The sequence below is a fragment of the Artemia sp. Qi Xiang Cuo genome, chromosome 1 (assembly GCF_049724085.1).
Source record: "Artemia sp. Qi Xiang Cuo chromosome 1, ASM4972408v1, whole genome shotgun sequence".
Classification (NCBI taxonomy): Eukaryota; Metazoa; Arthropoda; class Branchiopoda; order Anostraca; family Artemiidae; genus Artemia; species Artemia sp. Qi Xiang Cuo.
The window spans coordinates 98,840,420-98,856,743 of NC_142794.1; the positions used below are offsets into that span (position 1 = coordinate 98,840,420).

At 38.4% G+C, this 16,324-nt stretch overlaps 1 protein-coding gene across 1 annotated transcript in view; it reads left to right on the forward strand.

Moving 5' to 3' along the window:
• The window catches only part of LOC148956983 (collagen alpha-1(XI) chain-like), a 120,466-nt gene that overhangs the window by 52,293 nt on the left and 51,849 nt on the right, over positions 1 to 16,324 (forward strand). The window lies entirely within an intron of this gene.

The following is a 16,324-nucleotide window of genomic DNA, read 5'->3' on the forward strand; positions in this document are numbered from 1 at the left end:
CAGGGCTAAGATTCTAAGTCCTGTGGACATATAAGGTTCTTATAGAAAGCGTCACCGTAAAAACCTCAATAAGGGCTCATTCGAGTGGAAATCAAGAGGGCTATTGCCGTTTTTAATAGTCGAAAGTAATCGGAGGGCAACTAACCTCCTCTCACGCTCAAATCACACCCAATCAAAATTTTGAGATAGCCATTTTCTTCAACGTAGTTGAAAGTCTTGAAAATTAGGTCTTTGAGGATCACAAACCCTCCCCACGCCCCTCAGGTCTAGGGTTGTAAGTTATGCCCTGGGGGCATATAAGGTTTTATAGAGAGCGTTGTCGTAAAAACTTCAAAAACGGCTCATTTCATCGGAAATTGAAAAAGCTGGTGCCCTTTTTAATAGTCGAAAGTGATTGGAGGGTAACTAACTCCCTTTCCACCCCAACGATTTCCCCAAACACACCCCATCAAAATTTCGAGATAGCGATTTTGTTCAATGTAGTTGAAAGTTCTGGAAACTATATTTTTGAGGATGACGCCCCCCCCCCCCAACAGTCCTCAGGACAAGGGTTGCAAGTTATGCCCTGGGTATACGTATAGTTTTTATAGAAAGCGTTGTCATAGAAACTTCAAAAACCCCTCTCTCGCCCACATTTCCCCAAACACATCCAATAAATATTTGAGATACCCATTTTGTTCAACGTAGTTAAAATGTCTGGAACTTTTGTCTGTGAGGATGACAAACCCCCCAAAGCCCTCAGGGCGAGGGTTGTTAGTTTTGCCCTGGGGGCATATAAAGTTTTCATAAAAAGCGCTGTCGTATAGACTTCAAAAACGGATCATTCGATTGGAAATTTAAATTGCCTTTTTAATAGTCGAAATTGATTGGAGCACAACTAACCCCCCCTGACGACCACCATTTCCCCATAAGAATCCAAGCAAAATTTTGAAATAGCCATTTTGTTCAACGTAGTTATCTGAAAATTAGGTCTTTGAGGATGAAAACCCCTCCCCACGCCCCTCAGGGCAAGGTTTGTAAGTTATACTCTGGGGGCATATAAGGTTTTTTATAGCAAGAATTTTCCTAAAAACTTCAAAAACGGCTCATTTAATTGGAAATTGAAAGGGCTGGTGCCCTTTTTAATAGTCGAAAGTGATTGGAGGGTAACTAACTCCCCTTCCACCCCCACGATTTCCCCAAACACACCCCATCAAAATTTCGAGATAGCGATTTTGTTCAATGTAGTTGAAAGTTCTGGAAACTAGATTTTTGAGGATGACGCCCCCCCCCCCCAACACTCCTCAGGACAAGTGTTGTAAGTTATGCCCTGGATGTACGTATAGTTTTTATAGAAAGCGTTGTCGTAGAAACTTCGAAAACCCCCTCTCTCGCCCAGATTTCCCCAAACACATCCAATAAAAATTTGAGATACCCATTTTGTTCAACGTAGTTAAAATGTCTGGAACTTTTGTCTGTGAGGATGACAAATCCCCCACAGCCCTCAGGGCAAGGGTTGTAAGTTTTGCCCTGGGGGCATATAAAGTTTTCATAGAAAGCGCTGTCGTATAGACTTAAAAAAACGGATCATTCGATTGGAAATTGAAATTGCCTTTTTAATAGTCGAAATTGATTGGAGCACAACTAACCCCCCCTGATGACCACCATTTCCACACACGAATCCAAGCAAAATTTTGAAATAGCCATTTTGTTCAACGTAGTTATCTGAAAATTAGGTCTTTGAGGATGACAACCCCCTCCCAACCGCCACACCCCTCAGGGCTAGGGCTGTAATTTATGACCTGGGGGCATATAAGGTTTTTATAGAAAACACTGTCGTAGAAATTTTAAAAATGGCTCAATTGATTGCAAATTAAAAGAGCTAGTGCCCTTTTTAATAGCCGAAAGTGATTGGAGGGCAACTAACCCGACTCTCACGCCCGCCATTTCCCCAAATACATCCAATAAAAATTTTGAGATAGCCATTTTGTTCATCGTAAGTAGTAATTAAATATTGAATTTGCTTGCCTTATGTTCCATCCTGTTTTATTTGCGGCCTTTACGTTCCTTCCGGTTTTTCTGGTAGTCCTATTCTACAGGTCATTACACCTTTCAAAGAGACGGGTTTTCTATTGTGACATCGATTTTTTGGAAGTCAAACTCATGGTTACATGTTTATTTATTTTTTTTTAAACTGGTATTTTTTCAATGAAGTCCATAGCACTTTGCAGAAACCCGTGAATGTAGGACTGAAAGTCCAATTACTAATCAAGTTAGTGTGACCGTCATTTTTGATCTGGTTAAGTGGGTATAATCTGGTTTGGTTTGTTATTGCGAGAGGATGCTATAAGACTGGTTTCGTTTCATGGGTTCATTAATAGAAGGACTAATGTTTTTGAAAAGGGGTAATTACTTCTTTAGTTTACGAGATTTGCGAACTTTTTGCGAAAAGATATTTGCGTAAAGGTATTGCGATGGTTAAGAATGCCTCACGGGTAATTAAAGAATGGGATGCTTGCATCAACAATACAAAGAATAAGCTCAGATACTTAATAGATTTGACGCTTACAAGAGACTTTGCTAGAAAGTATTCAATAGCTTAATTGAAAAGTAACGATAGAATGACATTGTGACTTGACCTAGCTTTACCTCGCCGATATGGTCTGTATAATACATAAGTAACGTTTGAAAAATATTGTCAATTTAAAAAGAAATGGCTGAAAAGTGTTTTGCGGGGGAGGGGGTGCCTGGAGGGGTGAGCTGCCCGAGGTCTCAGTTCACGTGGCGCCAGTTGCCCGGGGGGGTGCGAGTAGCCCGGGGCTCAGGGACCAGGGGGATTCAGTTGCACGGGGGTTGAGTTAAATGGGAATTGAGTTCCACGAGAGTAGTGCTTTGTCGTGGTTTAGCCGTGAGGTCCCTTACCACAACCCCAAAGGGCTCCGATGGGCTCTGATCCCCCCACCCCAACCCCGAAGGAACCCCCCGGTCCTCAAAGGTTCTCTAGGCCCCCAAAGGGGCCGTGGTTTACCTTGTAACTTTTACATTCTCTTGATTTTCAAAGTTCCGTTTGAAGGACTCTGTTGTTTTACGGGGGTTCAGTTAAAGGGGATACTGTTGCACGGGGGTTTCGGTTATACAGGGTTTCAGTTACAAGTGGGATTCAGTTGCACGGGGGTTGAGTTAAATGGGAATTGAGTTCCACGAGAGTAGTGCTTTGTCGTGGTTTAGCCATGAGGTCCCTTACCAAAACCTCAAAGGGCTCCGATCCCCCCACCCCAACCCCGAAGGAACCCCCCCGGTCCTCAAAGGTTCTCTAGGCCCCCAAAGGGGCCGTGGTTTACCTTGTAACTTTAACATTCTCTTGATTTTCAAAGTTCCGTTTGAAGGACTCTGTTTTTTTACGGGGGTTCAGTTAAAGGGAAAACAGTTGCACGGGAGTTTCGGTTATACAGGGGTTCAGTTACAAGGGGGATTCAGTTAAACGGGGGTTGAGTTAAATGGGATTTGAGTTCCACGAGAGTAGTGCTTTGTCGTGGTTTAGCCGTGAGGTCCCTTACCACAACACCAAAGGTCTCCGATCCCCCCCCACCCCAACCCCGAAGGAACCCCCAGTCCTCAAAGGTTCTCTAGGCTCCCAAAGGGGCCGTGGTTTACCTTGTAAATTTTACATTCTCTTGATTTTCAAAGTTCCGTTTGAAGGACTCTTGTTTTACGGGGGTTCAGTTAAAGGGGATACAGTTGCACGGGAGTTTCGGTTATACAGGGGTTCAGTTACAAGGGGGATTCAGTTGCACGGGGGTTGAGTTAAATGGGAATTGAGTTCCACGAGAGTAGTGCTTTGTCGTGGTTTAGCCGTGAGGTCCCTTACCACAACCCCAAAGGGCTCCGATCTCCCCACCCCAACCCCCGAAGGAACTCCCCGGTCCTCAAAGGTTCTCTAGGCTCCCAAAGGGGCCGTGGTTTACCTTGTAACTTTTACATTCTCTGGATTTTCAAAGTTCCGTTTGAATGACTCTGTTGTTTTACGAGGGTTCAGTTAAAGGGGATACAGTTGCACGGGAGTTTCGGTTATACAGGGGTTCAGTTACAAGGGGGATTCAGTTGCAAGGGGGTTGAGTTAAATGGGAATTGAGTTCCATGAGAGTAGTGCTTTGTCGTGGTTTAGCCGTGAGGTCCCTTACCACAACCCCAAAGGGCTCCGATCCCCCCATCCCAACCCCGAAAGAACCCCCCGGTCCTCATGTGGTGCAGTGAGGTGTTACTAGTAGGAGCACTTTCATGTTTTTTGCAAGCCATTCATACTATGCCTTAAATGCATTCAGATATTTTCTTGATCAAACATAGCCGTGACTACATCAGATGGTTTTGTGATGCAGTGAGTTGTTACTATTAGTAGTATTTTCGTGTTTTTTGAAAGCCATTCATACTATAACTTAAATGCATTCAGATATTTTCTTGATAAAACATAGCCGTGACTACATCAGATGGTTTTGTAGTGCAGTGAGTTGTTACTATTAGTAGTATTTTCGTGTTTTTTGCAAGCCATTCATACTATACTTTAAATGCATTCAGATATTTTCTTGATCAAACATAGCCGTGACTACATCAGATGGTTTTGTAGTGCAGTGAGTTGTTACTAGTAGTAGTATTTTCGTATTTTTAGCAAGCCATTCATACTATACCTTAAATGCATTCAGATATTTTCTTGATAAAACATAGCCGTGACTACATCTGATGGTTTTGTAGTGCAGTGAGTTGTTACTAGTAGTAGTATTTTGGTTTTTTTTGTTAGCCATTCCTACTATACCTAAAATGAATTCAGAAATTTTATTGATAAAACGTAGCCGTGAATACATCAGATGGTTTTGTAGTGCAGTGAGTTGTTACTAGTAGTATTATTTTCGTGTTTTTTGAAAGCCATTCATACTATAACTTAAATAAATTCAGATATTTTCTTGATAAAACATAGCAGTGACTACATCAGATGGTTTTGTAGTGCAGTGAGTTGTTACTAGTAGTAGTATTTTCGTGTTTTTTGCAACCCATTCATACTATACCTTAAATTAATTCAGATATTTTCTTGATAAAACATGGCCGTGACTATATCAGTTGGTTTTGTGGTGCAGTGAGTTGTTACTAGTAGTAATATTTTCGTGTTTTTTTCCAGCCATTCATACTATACCTTAAATGCATTCAGATATTTTCTTGATCAAACATAGCCGTGACTACCTCAGAGGGTTTTGTATTGCAGTGAGTTGTTACTAGTAGTTGTATTTTAGTGTTTTTTCCTAGCCTTTCATACTATACCTTAAATTCATTAATATATTTTCTTGATAAAACATAGCCGTGACTATATCAGATGGTTCTGTTTTGCTGTGAGTTGTTGCCAGTAGGAACAATTTCGTGTTTTTTTGCAAGCCATTCATACTATACCTTAAATGCATTCAGATATTTTTTTGATCAAACATAGCCGTGACTACATCAGATGGTTTTGTGATGCAGTGAGTTGTTACTAGTAGTAGTATTTTCGTGTTTTTTGCAAGCCATTCATACTATACCTTAAATGCATTCAGATATTTTCTTATCAAACATAGCCGTGAATGCAGATCATTTTGAAGAGTTGTTACTAGTAGTAGTATTTTCGTGTTTTTTGCAAGCCAATCATACTATAACTTAAATGCATTCAGATTTTTTATTGATCAAACCTTGGCATGACTGCATCTGATGTTATCGTAGTGAATTTTGTTTTTACGATTAGTAGTATTATCGTGTTTTTTGCAATACATTCATGTTCTAAAGCAAATGCAATACTATATTTTCATGATACATCATAGACGTGATTAAATCAGATGGTTTTTTAGTCCAGTTAGTTGTTACTATTAGGACTATTTTCGTGTTTTTTGAAAACCATTCATACTATACCTTAAATGCATTCAGATATTTTCTTGATAAAACATAGCCGTGACTACATAATATGGTTTTGTAGATCAGTGAGTTTTTACTAGTAGTATTATTTTCGTGTTTTTTGCAAGCCATTCATACTATACCTTAAATGCATTCAGATATTCTCTTGATCCAACATAGTCGTGATCACATCAGATGGTTTTGTAGTGCAGTGAGTTGTTACTAGTAGGAGTATTTTCGTGTTTTTTGCAAGCCATTCATACTATAAATTAAATGCATTCATATTTTTTCTTGATCAAACAAGGTCGTTACTACATCAGATGGTTTTGTGTTGCAGTGAGCTGTTACTAGTAGTAGTACTTTCGTGTTTTTTGCAGGCCATTCATACTATACCTTAAATGCATTCAGATATTTTCTTGATAAAATATAGCAGTGACTACATCAGATGGTTTTGTAGTGCAGTGAGTTGTTACTAGTAGTAGTATTTTCGTGTTTTTTGCAAGCCATAAATACTATACCTTAAATGCATTCAGATATTTTCTTGATCAAACATAGCCGTGACTACATCTGAGGGTTTTGTAGTGCAGTGAGTTGTTACTAGTAGTAGTATTTTCGTGTTTTTTACAAGCCATTCATTCTATACCTTAAATGCATTAAGATATTTTATTGATCAAAAATAGCGGTGACTACATCAGATGGTTTTTTAGTGCAGTGAGTTGTTACTAGTAGAAGTATTTTCGTGTTTTTTGCAAGCCATTCATACTATACCTTAAATGCATTCAGATATTTTCTTGATAAAACATAGCCGTGACTACATCAGATGGTTTTGTAGTGCAGTGAGTTGTTACTAGTAGTAGTATTTTCGTGTTTTTTGCCAGCCATTCAACTTTATTGTTTTCACGAGTTAGATATACGACGTAGAAATTAAATTCAAGAAATTATGAAAAAATTCTCAGTCTAAGTAGCAAATTCCTTCTTGAATTCACCTGTTGTATAAACAAAAAAAAATACATTTCGTTCAAGAAATTATGACAAAATTCTAAGTAATTAAAAAAATTTATTGTTTTCAAGAGTTAGGTATACGATGTAGAAATTAAATTCATGAAATTATGAAAAAATTCTCAGTAAGTAACCATTTCCTTCTTGAAGTCAACTCTTGGATACACAATACGGAAATTTCATTCAAGAAATTATGAAAATATTTGTAAGTAAGTAACAAACTCTTTATTAATTTCACCTCTTGGATATACAGTACAGATACTTCATTCAAGAAATTATGAATTAATCGCAAGTAAGTAGCTTTTTTTTCTCTCTTTATCACAAAAAATTTTCACTTAGCTACACAATATAGAAAATTAATTCAATAAATTATGAAAAAATTCTCAGTAAGTAGCAATTTATTTCTTGAAGTAAACTCTTGGATACACACAATACGGAAATTTCATTCAAGAAATTATAAAAAATATTTGTAAGTAAGTAACAAGCTCTTTATTGATTTCAGCTCTTGAATATACAGTACAGATACTTCATTCAAAAAACGTGATTAAACACGTTTTGAAACTGCATGCTATTTGTATGCCTTTCCTTGGCACCTTTCCAAACGAGCGGGGATTCCCCACTGGTTCCTACACATTGCAAAAAAGTGTGCAGTACGAAAACTCCACTTTTTCAACCAGACTGGTTTTTTAGGGACCAATCAAGAGAGATATGCAAAGTCGACATGGCTTTATTTCATTTTTTTTAAGGTTCAGTTAGACGAGGTTACGTGCGCGCACGTAACTGCTCACACTTTTCGTACTGCTCACTTTTTTGCAATGTGTAGGAACCAGTGGGGAATCCCCGCTCGTTTGGAAAGGTGCCAAGGAAAGGTATACAAATAGCATGTAGTTTCAAAACGTGTTTAATCACGTTTCTTGAATGAAGTATCTGTACTGTATATTCAAGAGGTGAAATCAATAAAGAGCTTGTTACTTACTTACAAATATTTTTTTATAATTTCTTGAATGAAATTTCCGTATTGTGTGTATCCAAGAGTTGACTTCAAGAAAGAAATTGTTACTTACTGAGAATTTTTTCATAATTTCGTGAAATAAATTTCTACATTGTGTAGCTAAGTGAAAATTGTTTGTGATAAAGAGAAAAAAAAAGCTACTTACTTGCGATTTTTTCATAATTTCTTGAATGAAGCATCTGTACTGTATATCCAAGAGGTGAAATTAATAAAGAGTTTGTTACTTACTTACAAATGTTTTCATAATTTCTTGAATGAAATTTACGTATTGTGTATCCAAGAGTTGACTTCAAGAAAGAAATGGTTACTTACTGAGAATTTTTTCATAATTTCATGAATTTAATTTCTACGTCGTATATCTAACTCTATAAAAAAATAAATTTTTTTAATTAATTAGAATTTTGTCATATTTTATTTAACTAAATGATTTTTTTTTTTGTTTATCCAACAGGTGAATTCAAGAAAGAATTTGCTACTTAGACTGAGAATTTTTCCATAATTTCTTGAATTTAATTTCTACGTCGTATATCTAACTTGTGAAAACAATAAAGTTGAATGGCTGGCAAAAAACACGAAAATACTACTACTAGTAACAACTCACTGCACTACAAAACCATCTGAGGTAGTCAAGGCTCTGTTTTATCAAGAAAATATCTGAATGCATTTTAGGTATAGTATGAATGGCTTGCAAAAAAGACGAAAATACTACTAATAGTAACAACTAACTGAAATACAAAACAATATTATGTAGTAACGTCTATGTTTGATCAAGAAAATATCTGAATTCATTTAAGGTATAGTATGAATGGCTTGCAAAAAACACGAAAATACCACTACTAGTAACAATTCACTGCACCACAAAACAATCTGAAGTAGTCACGGCTATGTTTGATCAAGAAAATTTCTGAATGCATTTAATGTATAGAATGAATGTCTTTCAAAAAATACGAAAGAAAAACTACTAGTAAAAAATAACTCCACTAAAAAACCAACTGATGTAGTCACGGCTATATTTTATCGAGAAAATATCTGAAAGCATTTAAGGTATAGTATGAATGGCTTGCAAAAAACACGAAAGTACTACTACTAGTAACAGCTCACTGCATCACAAAACCATCTGATGTAGTCACGTCTATGTTTGATCAAGAAAATATCTGAATCCATTTGAGTTATAGTATGAATGGCTTGCAAAAAACACGAAAATACTACTACTAGTAACAACTCACTGCACTACAAAACCATCTGATGTGATCACGACTATGTTTGATCAAGAAAATATCTGATTGCATTTAAGGTATAATATGAATGGCTTGCAAAAAACACGAAAATACTACTACTAGTAACAACTCACTGCACTACAAAAACATCTGATGTATTAAGTGCTATTTTTAATAAATAAAATATATGAAATAATTTAAGTTATAGTATTAATTGCTTGCAAAAAACACTAAAATACTACTACTAGTAACAACTCAATGCACTACAAAACAATCTGATTTGATCACGGCTATGTTTTATAAATAAAATATCTAACTGCATTTAAGGTATAGTATAAATGGCTTGCAAAAAAAACCATCTGATTTAGTCACGGCTATGTTTTATCAATAAAATATCTGAATGCATTTAAGGTATAGTATGAATTGCTTGCAAAAAACACGAAAATACTACTACTAGTAACAACTCACTGCACTTCAAAATAATCTGATGTAGTCACGGCTATGTTTGATCAAGAAAATATCTGAATGCATTTAAGGTATAGTATGAATGGCTTGCAAAAAACACGAAAATACTAATAATAGTAACAACTCACTGCAATACAAAACCATCTGATGCAGTCATGGCTAGGTTTTATCAAGAAAATATCTGAATGCATTTAAGGTATAGTATGAATGGCTTGCAAAAAACACGAAAGTACTACTACTAGTAACAACTAACTGCATCACAAAACCATCTGATGTAGTCACGGCTATGTTTGATCAACAAAATATCTGAATGCATTTAAGGTATAGTATGAATGGCTTGAAAAAAACACGAAAGTGCTACTATTAGTAACAACTCACTGCATCACAGAACCATCTGATGTAGTCACGGCTATGTTTTATCAAGAAAATATCTGAATGCATTTAAGGTATAGTATGAATGGCTTGGAAAAAACACGAAAATACTACTACTATTAAAAACTCACTGCACTACAAAACCGTCTGATGTAATCACGGATCTGTTTTATCAATAAAATATCTGAATGCATTGAATGTATAGTATGAATGTCTTGCAAAAAACACGAAATTATTACTAATAGTAAAAACTAACTGCAATACAAAACCATCTGATGTAGTCACGGCTATGTTTTATCAAGAAAATATATGAATGAATTTAAGGAATAGTATGAATGGCTTGCAAAAAACACGAAAATACTACTACTAGTAACAACTCACTGCACTACAAAACCATCTTATGTAGTCACGGCTATGTCTGATAAAGAAAATATCTTAATGAAATTAAGTAATAGTATTACTGAATTGTAAAAAAAACTAAAATACTACTAATAGTAACAACTCACTGCACTACAAAACCATATGATGTAGTCACGGCTATGTTTGATCAAGAAAATATCTGCATGCATTTAAGGTATAGTATGAATGGCTTGAAAAAAACACGAACATACTACTACTAGTAACAACTCACTGCACAACAAAACCATCTGATGTAGTCACGGGTATGTTTGATCAAGAAAAAATCTGAATGCATTTAAGGTATAGTATGAATTGCTTGCAAAAAACACGAAAATACTACTACTAGTAACAACTCACTGCACAACAAAACCATCTGAGGTAGCCACGACTATGTTTGATCAATGAAATATCTTAAAGTATTTAAATTATAGTATGAATGGCTTGAAAAAAAAAATAAAATAATACCACTAGTAAAAAATAAAATATATAAAAATAAATCCTAATCATTCATTAATGGTTTTGATAAATAAAATTTATGAATTAAGATAAGGTCTAGTATGAATGGCTTGCAAAAAACACTAAAATACTAATACTAGTAACAGCTCACTGCATCACAAAACCATCTGATGTAGTCACGGCTATGTTTGATCAAAAAAAAATCTGAATGCTTTTAAGGCATAGTATGAATGGCTTGGAAACAACACGAAAATACTACTACTAGTAACAACTCACTGCACCACATGAGGACCGGGGGGTTCTTTCGGGGTTGGGATGGGGGGCTCGGAGCCCTTTGGGGTTGTGGTAAGGGACCTCACGGCTAAACCACGACAAAGCACTACTCTCGTGGAACTCAATTCCCATTTAACTCAACCCCCGTGCAACTCAATCCCCCTTGTAACTGAACCCCTGTATAACCGAAACTCCCGTGCAACTGTATCCCCTTTAACTGAACCCCCGTAAAACAAGAGTCCTTCAAACGGAACTTTGAAAATCCAGAGAATGTAAAATTTACAAGGAAAACCCCGGCCCCTTTGGGAGCCTAGTTAACCTTTGAGGACGGGGGAGTTCCTTCGGGGGTTGGGGTGGGGGGATCGGAGCCCTTTGGGGTTGTGGTAAGGGACCTCACGGCTAAATCACGACAAAGCACTACTCTCGTGGAACTCAATTCCCATTTAACTCACCCCCCGTGCAACTGAATCCCCCTTGTAACTGAGCCCCTGTATAACCAAAACTCCCGTGCAACTGTATCCCAGTTAACTGAACCCCTCGTACAACAACAGAGTCCTTCAAAAGGAACTTTGAAAATCCAGAGAATTTAAAAGTTACAAGGTAAACTCCGGCCCCTTCGGGAGCCTAGAGAACCTTTGAGGACTGGGGGATTCCTTCGGGGTTGGGGTGGGGGGGATCGGAGCCCTTTGAGGTTTTGGTAAGGGACCTCACGGCTAAACCACGACAAAGCACTACTCTCGTGGAACTCAATTCCCATTTAACTCAACCCCCGTGCAACTGAATCCCCCTTGTAACTGAACCCCTGTATAACCGAAACCCCCGTGCAACAGTATCCCCTTTAACAGAACCCTCGTAAAACAACAGAGTCCTTCAAACGGAACTTTGAAAATCAAGAGAATGTAAAAGTTACAAGGTAAACCACGGCCCTTTGGGGGCCTAGAGAACCTTTGAGGACCGGGGGGGTTCCTTCGGGGTTGGGGGGGGGATCGGAGCCCTTTGGGGTTGTGGTAAGGGACCTCACGGCTAAACCACGACAAAGCACTACTCTCGTGGAACTCAATTCCCCTTTAAATCAACCCCCGTGCAACTGAGTCCCCCTTGTAACGGAATCCCTGTATAACCGAAACCCTCGTGCAACTGTATCCCCTTTAACTGAACCCTCGTAAAACAACAGAGTCCTTCAAACGGAACTTTGAAAATCAAGAGAATGTAAAAGTTACAAGGTAAACCACGGCCCCTTTGGGGGCCTAGAGAACCTTTGTGGCCGGGGGGGTGCCTGGGGGGTTGGGGTGGGGGGATCGGAGCCCATCGGAGCCCTTTGGGGTTGTGGTAAGGGACCTCACGGCTAAACCACGACAAAGCACTACTCTCGTGGAACTCAATTCCCATTTAACTCAACCCCCGTGCAACTGTATCCCCCGTGTGACTGAACCCCGGGATAACCGACACCCCCGTGCCCCTGTATCCCCGGTACCTGAACCCTCGTGCAACTCACCCCTCCATGCAACCCGTCCCCCTCAAAACACTTTTCAGCCATTTCTTTTTAAATTGACAATACTTTCCAAACGTTACTTATGTGTTATACAGACCACATCGGCAAGGTAAAGCTAGGTCAAGTCACAATGTTATTCTATCGTTACTTTTCAATTAAGCTATTGAATACTTTCTAGCAATGTCTAGTGTAAGCGTCAAATCTATTAAGTATCTGAGCTTATTCTTTGTATTGTTGATGCAAGCATCCCATTCTTTAATTACCTGTGAGGCATTCTTAACCTTCTCAATACCTTTACGCAAATATCTTTTCGCAAAAAAATCGCAAATCTCGTAAGCCAATGTAGTAATTACCCCTTTTCAAAAACATTAGTCCTTCTATTAATGAACCCATGAAACGAAACCAGTCTTATAGCATCCTCTCGCAATAACAAACCACACCAGATTATACCCACTTAACCAGATAAAAAATGACGGTCACACTAACTTGATTAGTAATTGGACTTTCAGTCCTACATTCACGGGTTTCTGCAAAGTGCTATGGACTTCATTGAAAAAATACCAGTTTAAAAAAAAAATAAATAAACATGTAACCATGAGTTTGACTTCCAAAAAATCGATGTCACAATAGAAAACCCGTCTCTTTGAAAGGTGTAATGACCTGTAGAATAGGACTACCAGAAAAACCGGAAGGAACGTAAAGGCCGCAAATAAAACAGGATGGAACATAAGGCAAGCAAATTCAATATGTAATTACTACTATCGTAGTTAAAAGATTTGGAAATTATGTCCATGAGGATGACAAATCCCCCACAGCCACCCGGCTAAAGGTTGTGAGTTTTTCCCTGGGGAGATATAAGGTTTTTATAGAAAGTGTTGCCGTAGAAACATCACAAAGGGTTCATTCAATTTGGATTTGAGAGGGTTAGTGCCTTTATTAATAGTCAAAAGCGATCAGAGGGCGAATGCCCCCCCTCCTTCCACACCCATCATTTCCCCCAAAACTTCTGATCAAAATTTTGATATATCCATTTTGTTGAACGTAGTTGAAGCGTCCGGTAATTATGTCTTCGAGTATGACAACTCTCCACAGCCTGCAGGGCTAAGATTGTAAGTATGCCCTGTGGACATATAAGGTTTTTATAGAAAGCGTTGTCATAAAAACCTCAATAAGGGCTGATTCGAGTGGAAATCGAGAGGGCTATTACCATTTTTAGTAGTCGATAGTAATTGGAGGATAATCACCCCCCCCCCCATCATTTCTCCAAACATTTCCGATCAACATTTTGACATGACCATTTTGTTCAACGTAATTGAAAGGTCCGGAAATTATTCTTTAAGGATGACAACTCCCCTCCATAGCCCTCAGGCCAAGGGTTGTAAGTTATGCCCTTGAGGCATATAAGATTTTTATAGAAATTTTTGTCGTAGAAGCTTCAAAAAGGGCGTATTCCATTGCAAATTCAAAGAGCTAGTGCCCTTTTTAATAGTCGAAAGTGATAAGAGGATAACTAACCCCCCTTCCACGCCCACGATTTCCCCAAACACATCCCATCACCATTGTGAGATAACCATTTTGTTTAATGTAGTTGAAGATTCTGGAAACTAGGTTTTTGAGGATGACGGCCCCCCCCACCCACAGTCCTCAGGGCAAGGGTTGTAAGTTATGCCCTGAGTGTGTATAGTTTTTATGGAAAGCGTTGTCGTAGGAACTTCAAAAAGAGCTCTTTCTATTGGAAATTGGTAGGACTAGTGCCCTTTTTAATAGTCAAAAGTAATTGGAGGGCAAGCGTTGTCGTAGAAACTTCAAAAACCGCCTCTCTCGCCCACATTTCCCCAAACACATCCAATAAAAATTTTGAGATTGCCATTTTGTTCAACGTAGTTAAAAGGTCCGGAAATTTTGTCTGTGAGGATGATGGACGATTGGAATTTGGTAGGACTAGCGCTTTCTTTATTAGCCTAAAGTGATCAGAGGGCAAAGAACCCCCTCCCCCACGCCCATAATTTACCCAAGCACTTCCAATCAAAAATTTTGAGATATCCATCTTGTTGATCGTATTTGAAAAAGTCTAGAAATTATGTCTTAGAGGATAAAAAATCACCCCAAGTTATGCCCTAGGGGCATATAAGTTTTTTTTTTTTGAAAGCTTGGTCATATAAACTTTGAGCGGGCTCATTTGATTGGCAATCAGACGCTCTAGTGCTCTTTTTAAGAATCAAAATTAACAGAGGGCAGCTACCCCCCCCCCCGCCCCCCTCACACACACGTCGTATAGTTATACCCTAGGGGCATATAAGTTTTTTTTATAGAAAGCTTTGTCATATAAACTTCGAGGGGACTCATTTGACTGGCAATCAGACGCTCTAGGGCTCTTTTTAAGAATCAAAATTAACAGAGGGCAGCTACCCCCCCCCACACACACACACACGTCGTATTATCCCAAAATGCATCTAATAAAAATTTTTAGATAGCAATTCTATTCAAAATAATCTAAATATCATATAACAAGGCTTTTGGGGTTGGAACAAACCCCAGAGATTAGGGGCAAGGGTTGTGAGTAATTCCCTGGGGGTATTTAAGTTTTTTTATGGAAGGGATGGCTGTTTAACTTTAAAAGAGGCTCATTAGGTTGAAAATTGGAAGTTCTTGTTCCTTTTTAAGTGTCAAAAGTTATGGACGGCATTTAGCCCCCCCCCCTCCTCTCTTCTCTAACCTCTCCTTTCACCAAACGCATGTGAATGAAATTACGAGATAGCGATTTTTCAAAAATGGTCCAAAATATTTATAATAATGGTTCTAGGGATGACACAATCCCTCCAGAGCCCTGGGGATAGGGTTGTAAGTTATTTTATGAGGGCATATAAGGTTTTTATTGAATGAGCGGTCGTATAAACATCATATGGGGCTTATTTGATTTGAAATTGGAAGTTATAGTAGCCTTTTTAAGAGTCAAAGTGATTTGAAAGCAAACAGCCCTTCCCCCCCCCCCCCCTCCGTCCACGCTCAGCATTTGCCTTAACACCTCAAGTCAATATTTGGAGATAACAATTTTATTCATCGAAGTTGAAGGTTTCGGAAATTATGCCTGTGAGGAAGACACCCTCCCCCCCTACAGCTCTCAGGGGAACGGTTGTAAGTTATGTCCTTGGCACATATAAGGTTCTTATAAAAAGGGTGGTCATATATACTTCGGAGGGGACTCATTGCATTGGTAGTCATAAGCTCTAGTGCCCTTTTTAAGAGTCAAAGTGGGCAGAGCGCAGCTACCCCTGCCCCCTCACACACACACAAAAAACACGTCGTGTTTTACTGAGATTTATCCAATAGATATTTTGAGGCAGTCCTTTTATTCAAAATAGTCCAAATATTATATAACGAGGCTTTTAAGGTCGATACAAAACACCAGAGCCTGACGCCGAGGGATGTAAGTTAAGCCCATGGGGTATTTGAGGTTCTTAAGGAAGGGATGGTTGTATAAGCCCTAGAGATAGTTAATTTGGTTGAAATTGGAAGTTCTAATTCCCTTTTAAGAGTCAATAGTGACGCAGGTCAAGTAGCACCCCACCCAACTACCCCTCTTTTCGCCAAATACATCTGATTGAAGTTGTGCTGTGACAATTTTGTTTAAAATAGTCCAGAGAAAATATTGCAATGCTTCCAGGGTTGGAACAACGCTCTAGAGCCCTGGGGAAAAGGCTTTAAGTTGTGCCCTGGGGGCATATGAGGTTCTTACGGAATGCGTAATCGTATTAA